Source organism: Dermochelys coriacea, chromosome 1 (genome assembly GCF_009764565.3).
Source record: "Dermochelys coriacea isolate rDerCor1 chromosome 1, rDerCor1.pri.v4, whole genome shotgun sequence".
NCBI lineage: Eukaryota > Metazoa > Chordata > Testudines > Dermochelyidae > Dermochelys > Dermochelys coriacea.
Window position 1 is genome coordinate 349,449,559 of NC_050068.2, and position 11,106 is coordinate 349,460,664.

General features: G+C 42.0%; 1 protein-coding gene across 2 annotated transcripts in view; it reads right to left on the minus strand.

Moving 5' to 3' along the window:
• AHCYL2 (adenosylhomocysteinase like 2) overlaps positions 1–11,106 on the minus strand; it is a 216,815-nt gene that overhangs the window by 190,813 nt on the left and 14,896 nt on the right. The window lies entirely within an intron of this gene.

Below are 11,106 nucleotides of genomic sequence, written 5' to 3' on the forward strand. Positions count from 1 at the left end.
CTTCCCCACCTCCCAGTGACACACATACTGAAGAAACAATTGCCGCCGCCGCCAACCCCCCCCCCCCCCAGAGTTACAGAATTAACAGAAAGCTTCAAAACCGTATGCCCTTCCTTCCATAAAAGGGGCAAGAGTTAGGAGAATTAGACTGAAACATGGGAATTAGTTCATGCCATTAACTACGACAATGTACAGCTGTGTTCCACTAAAGTATACTGAAGATATGCACATGTGCATACACAGAGTCATAACTTCTCAGAAAAGCTTAGGAGGCTGGTACGTAATGGAGAGAGATGGATTCAGTACTGGGCTGCAACAGCATCAGAGCTCAAGAAGAGGACTGTCAAAGAGAACGAAATATCAGAGTCCAAGGAAACAGTGATGGGAGATAACAGCTTCGCGTTATACAGAGAAAAACACTAATGCCATCATTTCAACTCCATAGGAAATAGACGCAAGAACCAGTTGGCACAGCAAAAGCTCACAAGACATTCTCAAAACCAGTATAGTTGCCCTTGGTGCTGGGGTATTAAATTGCTGCAGCAGCATGATATGTAAGCTAAAGATATGAATGAATGCAGCAAACATGGACACAGTCTTATGTCTCAAGGAAGCCTATTTTATTTATAATGGTTGCCACGGTTACTTTAATTCCATCATAGCGCCAAGCAGTCTCTCAGCTCAAACCTCCACACCAGTGACCAGGAATCTTGCATAACATTAGCACTGAATAACCCAATTTAGACAAACTTTAAATCCTTGCATTGGTGATCTTCCAGAAAACACCACCCTAGCCACCATGGATGTAGAGGCTCTGTACACAAACACCCCACACACAGATGGAATACAAGCTGTCAGGAACAGTATCCCTGATGATGCCACAGCACAACTGGTTGTTGAGCTCTGTGACTTTATCCTCACGCACAATTATTTCAAATTTGGTGAAAATATATACCTCCTGACCAGTGGCACCGCTATGGGCACCCGCATGGCCCCACAATATGCCAACATTTTTATGGCTGACCTGGAACAACGCTTCCTCAGCTCTCGTCCACCCACGCCCCTTCTCTACCTACGCTACACTGATGACACCTTCATCATCTGGACCCGTGGGAAGGAAACCCTGGAAGAATTCCACCATGATTTCAACAACTTCCACCCCACCATCAACCTCAGCCTGGACCAATCTACATGGGAGGTCCACTTCCTAGACACCATGGTGCAAATAAGTGATGGTCACGTTAACACCACCCTATACTGAAAACCCACCGACTGCTATGCCTACCTTCATGCCTCCATCCCGGACACACCACACGATCCATTGTCTACAGCCAAGCACTGAGGTACAACCCCTCAGACAGAGACCAACACCTACAAGATCTCCACCAAGCATTCTCAAAGCTACGATACCCACACGAAGAAATAGGGAAACAGATCAACAGAGCCAATGTGTACCCAGAAGTCTCCTGCTGCAAGACAAGCCCAAGAAAGAAACCAACAGAACTCCACTGGCCATCACATACAGTCCTCAGCTAAAACCTCTCCAAAGCATCATCAGTGATCTACAACCCATCCTGGACAACAATCCCTCACTTTCACAGGCCTTGGGAGGCAGGCCAGTCCTCACCCACAGACCACCCGCCAACCTGAAGCATATTCTCACCAGCAACGACACACTGCACCATAGTAACTAACTCAGGAACCAATCCATGCAACGAACCTCCATGCCAACTCTGCCCCATATCTACACCAGCAACACCATAACAGGACCCAACCATTTCAACCACACAATCACCAGTTCATTCACCTGCAGGTGATGTAATATACGCCATCATGTGCCAGCAATGCCCCTCTGCTATGTACATCGGCCAAACTGGACAGTCCCTACGTAAAAAGATAAATGGACACAAATCAGATATTGGGAATGGCAATGTACAAAAACCTGTAGGAAAACACTTCAATCTCCCTGGACACACAATAGCTGATTTAAAAGTAGCCATTCTGCAGCAAAACACACAAACCTTCAGAACCAGACTTCAAAGAGAAACTGCTGAGCTTCAGTTCATTTGTAAATTTGACACCATCAGCTCAGGATTAAACAAAGATCAGGAATGGCTAGCCAACTACAAAAGCAGTTTCTCCTCCCTTGGTGTTCACACCTCAGCTTCTAGAAGAGGCCGTCATCCTCCCTGATTGAGCTAATCTCGTTATCCCTAGCCTGATTCTTGCTTGCATATTTATACCTACCTCTGGAAATTTCCACTACATGCATCTGACAAAGTGGGTATTCACCCATGAAAGCTTATGCTCTAATACATCTGTTAGTCTATAAGGTCCCACAGGACTTTTGCCACTTTTACAGATCCAGACTAACACAGCTACCCTCTGATACTTTAAATCCTTGGTTATTACAGAGGATGTTGAGGCAAATTAAGGATACTGTTTTGCTCCGGGGATTGCTACTGCTCCATCAGTTTTGCTTTACTCTTACCCATACAAAAGCATCCAGCTAGACCCAGTCCAAACTAGGTCAGACCCAAGTTAGGTAAAAGCGTATTTAGGTATTATTTTAAACATGGTTTCCTTTCTTAACAGTGTAATAGACATGACACTAAAGGCTGCTAAGGGGTTATCTATAGCACAGTTTAATTAGCAAAGTTCTAGGAAAAATATATCCTCTAAAAACAGCTGTAGTTTGTACAGTTATGATCCAAGTGAAGACAGGGCCAAGGAGACTCCCCGAGATCTGCAGCAGTCTGCATCTTAGCCTCACTGTTCTACAAAACCAGATAACAGTAGTAATCTAACTATCTTAGTTTATACTCCTCCTAGGATCCAAATACAAAGCTTAAGTTTATGAGAGCAATTAAGTTTAGGACAAGTTATTTGTCCTATATATTCTATAGGATAGGGTATTTGCAGGTTGTGGGTGGAGGAAGGGTAAGGAGAAATTCCCCTCTCTACTCTTTCAAATAGCACAAATCAAATTTTAGAAGTGGGGTACACAGGAAGTGGAGGTTTATCTCTTGCTTATTTCAGCTACTAATGCAGTCAATTATTGGGTCGGGGCCAAAAATCAAATACAATCTTGCCCCTACTAAAAAGATGTTACCTTTCTGCCTCCCTTTTCATGTCATTGCCACCCTCCCTTCCTTAGATTCCCTATGTCAACCTTTAATCCTGTCCCTCCCTGATTCACTCAGAAATCCACATTCCTCTGACTGAGACTATAATGCTGCTTCTTCAACCAGCCTAAGACTATGACTGAAGGACAAGAGAGCTGCCTCTGAAGAATCGCTATCCTTTGCTGGCATTTAACAAAGAATCGAACTTGGTTTGGCACTAATGCTGCCACGACATGTGCATCACAAACAAAAGGGAAGTAGAAAGAAAAGGAGTACTTCTGGCACCTTAGAGACTAACAAATTTATTAGTCTCTGAGGTGCCACAAGTACTCCTTTTCTTTTTGCGAATACAGACTAACACGGCTGCTACTCTGAAAAGGGAAGTAGGACAGGATAGCTTCTCTATTCCTCCCTCACCGAGCATGATACAGCAGTAGCTCATTTCTTCAGGAGCATCAGAATGGAACTGACATGACCCTGAAGTCCTCTCCCATGTGGGTGTAGAAGAGGTCAAATTTCTCTTCCAAACGGAATGCCCCAGTGGCAGCACAGGATCATTTCTATGATGTTCCTGTATAAAACATTTTCCAATGACCCAAAAGAATCAGCAGAAACTGATCCTGATGGCATCCCCTTTGCCGCACTTGCTCCTGCAGAAAGCCTCTTAGTAACTGTGGTATGATCTTGCATCAAATTTAATTCACATTTTAAAAAATTTTCTATTGTTTGTAAATACCCACTTAAAGATAAGAGTAGCTGCAATAGCCATTTTAGGCATAGTACATAGAGTCCTCCGGCTCGTGAAATTACCAGTATGGCCCTCAACTGACAAAGTTGGGCACCCTTAACCTATCCTGTATTACACTGCATTTCCAAGGAACTCTCTTCACTTTTAATCCTTGAACACTGAACCTGAACGAGTCTCAATAATATTAAGCTAATAATTTTCTACAGCCTCTCAAAAATCTTATTCTCAAAATTACATTTTTAGTTGGCTCACATATGGAACCGTGTCACATTGATCAATAATTGGATGAAGAACTAAGTGGTGATGGGAGAACCACAAGAGTGTTGAACAGATCTGATCTCATTTAACACCTTCAATGAATGGATTTAGAAGAATAAAAACAGCATATAAATGGACTATGCAGATATCACTAATTTGGGAGGAGTTATGAACTCCAACAAGGCCAGAGAAGTTACATAACAGGGAATGACCCTGTTCTGGCTGAAAGAAATTCGTGTCCCAACAGGCTTCTCCCCCCATCCTAGATGCTATAATTCCAATGCAGAAGCCTAATTTATTCTATTTCTACTATGCTCTTATCTGTGGTATCTAAATGCCTTACAAAATTACGTAGTCATAAAAAATCTGGTGCTGTGTGGCATTCTACCACTTTTTTTTTCCCCACTATACTTGAGTTTTTGTTTGTGTTTTTTTGGTCTCTTGTTCATCTCGCTCATCATTTACTGATTCTGTTACTCTAGTAGGAGGCAGCGGTTAATGTAAAAATAACTAAGGTGAAGCAATGAGTCTTGTGTTTCAGCCTGAACTAGAAAGATTCATTATCTCACTCACAGTATCGTAACAGTACTTAACCTAAGTAACTTAAAACCCACCCTGTGAAAAATCCTGCTTCTGAGCTGCAATTCTCCTGGCATTAGTCTTAGTGGCAGCAAGTTAGATCACATCATCCATCAGAGCCTACGGAAAAGATCACAGAAGCACCAGTAATGTAGCAGTTTGTTCACAAACTCTTAGAACCAGATTAAGGCTTTATTTAATGTAATTTGATATCAGGGATTCCAAGCTTTCAGGTGGCATATAGAATTGGTTCTAGCTCTAACAGTTTGAGATATTAGCAACCATTAATATCAGATAATTTAAAAGTGGAAAGCAAGATGGTAAACAGAATAATGTGATTTTACTGTTCTAGATCTTCTGATCCAATGAAAAAAAACAAAATGGACACCACTTGATGGCTGGAATTCTCAGCATTTCTTTCTACCCTACTAGTTTAAAATATATAGAGACTTTAAGAAAGTCACTATTTAATTTTGTTTTATACATACTCATTGGAAGAGTTTTGCTCTTTTGGCACTGGTCCAAAGCTATAGGTTTCATGATTATACACATTACAAACTTTTTGTTTTTAAACCATACTTCCACAGAAAAAAATTCACCTGCTAATCCTTAGTACACCAGGCTACACACATCTCTGTTGTATATGCTTCCCTTCATGCTATTTGACAAGACTGACAAAGCGATGCCTACAATTTAGGTAATATCAAATAAGAGTGGCCACGAGGACACTGAAAAGGCAAGCATTTCTTTCTTCCCATTGCTACCAGTGTGCCACAGAACAAAAATCAGTTCACTCTAAAGCTTTGACAGTTAGGTTACTCCCTGGAGTCCTCACTAGCTCCTACAGGCAACCTGAAAAATATCACACCATAAAGAATCCAGCCACCATGGCATACAAACACAAAGGAAAAACACAGATCCACCATGAGTTTCTGCTTCTTGACATTTTCACGCCCTTCCACACTCAGATTTTCAGAATTCAACATGTCCTTATGTGCAGAAGCAAAATACCAGGAGTAGGCGGTGGGATTATATACCAGTTACAATACACAGTATTAAATTCCCTTCATTTTCAGGTCAGTGTGACACTGACTCAGACAGTAAATGCCTGGTTCAAAAGTGTATGCAACCCAATATTAAGGGTTTGTGGCTCACAGACCATCATAGCTGAGTCAGGTATTGTAAGTAACCAGGGACTCAGAAACTAGCTCAAAAAAAAAAAAAGCACCACTAGGGTTAGAAGTTATGCCCAGGAGCCAGCAGTTCTAAACTCCAAGTGTCAGTCATTGGACACTATTAAAGCCTGTTGGACTGATTTGCTGGATTCTTCTTTTGACACATCTCCCAAAGCTTTTGACATGGTCTCCCACAGTATTCTTGCCAGTAAGTTAAAGAAGTATGGGCTGGATGAATGGACTATAAGGTGGATAAAAAGTTGACTAGACTGTCAGGCTCAATGGGTAGCGATCAATGGCTCCATGTCTAGTTGGCAGCCAGTATCAAGTGGAGTGCCCCAAGGGCCGGTCCTCGGGCCGGTTTTGTTCAATATCTTCATTGATGATCTGGAGGATGGTGTGGATTGCACCCTCAGCAAGTTTGCAGGTGACACTAAACTGGGAGGAGAGGTAGAAACGCCGGAGGGTAGGGATAGGATACAGAGGGACCTAGACAAATTAGAGGATTGGGCGAAAAGAAATCTGATGAGGTTCAACAAGGGCAAGTGCAGAGTCCTGCACTTAGGATGGAAGAATCCCATGCACCGCTATGGACTAGGGACCGAATGGCTCGGCAGCAGTTCTGCAGAAAAGGACCTAGGGGTTACAGTGGACGAGAAGCTGGATACGAGTCAACAGTGTGCCGTTGTTGCCAAGAAGGCCAATGGCATTTTGGGATGTATAAATAGGGGCATTGCCAGCAGATCGAATGACATGATCGTTCCCCTCTATTCGACATTGGTGAGGCCTCATCTGGAGTACTGTGTCCAGTTTTGGGCCCCACACTACAAGAAGGATGTGGAAAAATTGGAAAACATCCAGCGGAGGGCAACAAAAATGATTAGGGGACTGGAAGACATGACTTATGAGGAGAGGCTGAGGGAACTGGGATTGTTTAGTCTGCAGAAGAGAAGAATGAGGGGGGAATTGCTAGCTGCTTTCAACTACCTGAAAAGGGGTTCCAAAGAGGATGGATCTAGACTGTTCTCAGTGGTGGCAGATGACAGAACAAGGAATAATGGTCTCAAGTTGCAGTGGGGGAGATTTAGGTTGGATATTAGGAAAAAAACTTTTTCACTAGGAGGGTGGTGAAACACTGGAATGCGTTACCTAGGGAGGTGGTGGAATCTCCTTCCTTAGAAGTTTTTAAGTCAGCCTTGACAAAGCCCTGGCTGGGATGATTTAGTTGGGGATTGGTCCTGCTTTGAGCAGGGGGTTGGACTAGATGACCTCCTGACGTCCCTTCTATGATTCTCTTAACTCCTGGCTCATTTAAAACCCACCACTACGGCAGAAGCATCACTGTAATATCTGGGCTTTAAAATCAGTTGAGTAGAAGGAAAATTCAAAAGGCAGTTTCTCTAATGTCACTGAAGTCCTGTGAACTTCTTGTTTTCTCAGTATGCACAAGACATGGCAAGCACAAGTATCCACCTTGTGGACTACAGAGCATGAAATAAGCTGCAGTTTGCTTGCTAAACACTTACTGCTTCTCAGTCTGTTTGCTTGACTTTGCCAGGTGGCTTATCATAGGCCAAAAACTGATTTTACAAAATTACTGCCCCATGAGAGTCTCAGAGGAAATATGAGGAAGTAAAGAAACCATGTAAAAATACTTTCCACTTACATAGCACTTTTGGCCAGAGAAACTCAAAGCCCTCACAACCATTACATTGTAGTACAAATGTAGCCTTTTACTAAATATCTCTGTACCCCCATCCCAACATTATTCTGCGTTTCTAGAAAAGAGTAAAATACAGTTTGTTGCCTCAAACTGAAAAACTCAAAATACCAACAATGGGTTCCAAGACTTTCATAGAAACCCATTACAGATGAACACCACATACAACATGTACTCTAAAATGCAAAAACAAAGTTATGATACCAAAAACAGAGTAGTCCAGTACTGATTGAAGAGATTTTTGGACTACAATAGTAACAACATGCATCTCATTCAAGGATCTTGAAGCTCTTTGCAAATATTAATCCTCACATATCCCTCTAAAATAGGTATTACTCCATTTTACAAATGGGAAAACTGATGCCCAGCCTGTGTTGAAGAGAAACTGAGCAGATTTCCTAACCCCAGCAACAAAAAAGGCTGTGAAGAGAATATCAAACCTCAGCCAGCAAGTTTCCAGGTAAAGTTACCTTGACAGACCAGTGGAAAAGTTCACTGAACAAAACAAGCACTAACATGATCAGCTATAGCAAGTTTTTCCAAAGTAAATGGCCCTGGAGTTTTAAGTCTCATAGCAATAGCCTATTTCATGAATCCTACAGTTTTATGAGAGATAAAGTACTGCTCACATTCTACCTTGTGACAGGAGTAAAAAATAGCGTATTCTGATAAGACAAATCCATGCTCTCCGTTTTGCTATTTGTTTTCACATATTTGGTTTTTTGAACGAACATGGAAAAGATGTAAAAGTTCTCTTACCTTGTCAACACCTACTTTTCTTGTGGTACCTTATGTACAGCATGAAAAATGCAATGGACATCTACAGACCCAAATACAAGGCCACCTAATCTGGATGAAAAATACCAACAACCCAAGCTCCTAAAGCCACTCCCTCTTCAATTTAAAATAATAAAACTTTTGCACATAATAAAGAATATACATTGCCACAAACTTTCTGTTTAATTGCACATAAAAAGCTACATTAAAAGAATGTTAAGGTTGCAAACACAAGTACTCAACAGTTAGGAAATCTAGTGCCCCCTCCCCCACTATGCATTACAATAGTCTTTGACGATATACTATTTTCTCCCCAGAACCCCTTCCTCATTCAGTGCACAGGACCAACTGTGCTCTGAGAATGTATTAGGGTTGACTAATGACGGAGGGTGTTGTCTAGTAGGACCCCTGCTTCACTTGTTGCAGAAGTTGGAAAGTACGCAGTGAATAAGACAGGGTTGCTGGAAGAGAAAGGATGGTTTTATGGTTAAGGCAGTTGAATGCTTCCCAGGAGAAAAATTCTATCCCTGCCTGTGTCAGACTTTCTATGTGATTCTGGGCAAGTCACTTGGACCAAACTATTGTGTGATCCTCAATTTCTGGGTGCCCACCTTGAAACCCCGAAGTCTGATTTGCACAAGTGCTGAGGATTCTCAGCAGCAACTGAGAAGCCAAGCTTTGACTATATAAAATACTCGGGAGGGCATGGGGGAAACCAAACCTCAGGCATCTCAAAATCAGCACCCAAGATTAGCTGACATTTGACCTTAATCTTTGTGTGCCTAATCTGTAAAATGAGGATACCACCCCTCATCTCACAGGGGTGTTGTAAAGATAAAACTCATATTTGTGAAGGACACAAGTTCTATAGTGGATCACAGAAAAGCCAATATGGAAATTAATTCTGTCTTCAGAGCAAGGTTTGAAAAGTGTGCCGGAGCACGGAGTCAAATGTTGAACAATGAGGACAAAACAAAATATTGAATAGCTGCTCACTCCAGTGAGTACCGTTCATCCTGTGCACTGAATGTTGCAGGGACCCTGTGGGGAAAAAATAGTATGTGATCATGCAATTAAGGACTAAGGAGAGTGAACTTAGGTTGCACAAGCAACTTTAATTCTGGCATTTACTAACTTAAGTGCCTGACTTTGCAACCTTAATAATGTTCCTTAAATGTAGTTTTCCTGTATGCAATTCACTACGTTTTTAAAAAAGCAAACTAAAAAAAAAAAAAAAAACGAATTCCATCATAGAATTCATATCCAAACAGATCCATCAGGAGGGTTAGATTCACAAGAGACCTCTGCCACCTTAATGGAATAACCGGTAACAGAAGAGGTTAAAAATGTACTGTTATGTGGACCAGTCATTAATTGGGAAGACACACACACTGTGCCAGTAGATTTCACAGATATTTACTGACAGAAGAATTTTGAGACTGAGGAATCCTGGATTCTCTTCCAGGTTCTGGAAGCGCATGCACTCTGGGGTTTTTCCCAGAATATGTTCCCCTAATCCTGGTCTTGGAAATGGCTGAACCATTTTTCCTGAAACTTTTAAGAAAATAAACAAATAAATAAAATCATCCTGAGGCAAACACCCAGTATGGAAAATTTCAGCTCAAATGGTTAAAATCTGGGAAAGTTATAACCAACTGAAAACAGTGCATCTCAGGTAACCTTAACCCGAGGTGGACCTACCAGCTGCACCTAGAATACATTAAAACAAAAACAAAAAGTATCCTACTACATCTCTTGCTTTTCTTATTTCTTCTTTTCCTTCGGAGTTTCACATCACTTTCCTGTAACAGATGATGGTGCATCTTTTTCTGTGTTGTCTTTGGTATCCATTTCTTTTTTCCACCCCTTTCCCCAAGACACCTTTTTCTTTGCCCAAATGTTCTCTGCCTCTTTCTCTGTTTCCCGACTCTCCTCAAGAAAAAATCTTTCAAGACCTTTTGCTAATTTCTTATCACTCTTCCCCCTCCCATTTCAATTTTATTCAGCAGACACCTAAGGCTGTTAGCCAAAGACTGATCTTAAAGATAGAGAGCTCCAGTGTCCAAAGGCAATCCTCAAGTGAAAAGACAACACCCTCACCTACTCCTCCAGCAGCTGGGGTCCCTAAGAGGGTTCTGTCTCTGGACTTTATGGAGGGCTTCTCCCTTTATATCAGCCTCTGGTTCCAAGGCGTCAAAATCTGAAGCCTCCTTCAACCCTTTTATGGCTGCTGCTCTTCGATATCCACTCCCACTCCAGAGAGAATGGGGTTGTCTCTGCTACCCTGGCCCTCCCACAAGGGATTTTTTTGAAACCTCATCCCTAGCTTCAATGCCTGACTCTGCTGCTACCACCCAAACAGCATCAGCAGGATTCTTATCAATTTCATTACTGCCCAGAGGTGTCTCAATAGCATAAAGACAACTGACAAGACTAATCAGTTTTTGATTTGATGCAGCTTAGCAAAAATGAGCTGTCTCTGCAGCCTTACCCTTGGTTAGCATTCATATAGTCTCTTTGAAATGAAAACTTAGATTCTGCAGGCATCATCCAAAAAAGCATCCTATTGACCACAGGTATGACACTTTCTCAGGGTGCTCAGGACTGTAAGCCATTGTTACTCCTCTACCTTAGCAAGAGAACGCCTTGCTGGAGCTTAAACTGTGAATGTCAACTCCCTGCCACACCAGTCTGTCCACCTGAGCAGCAAACTCCTCGAGAACC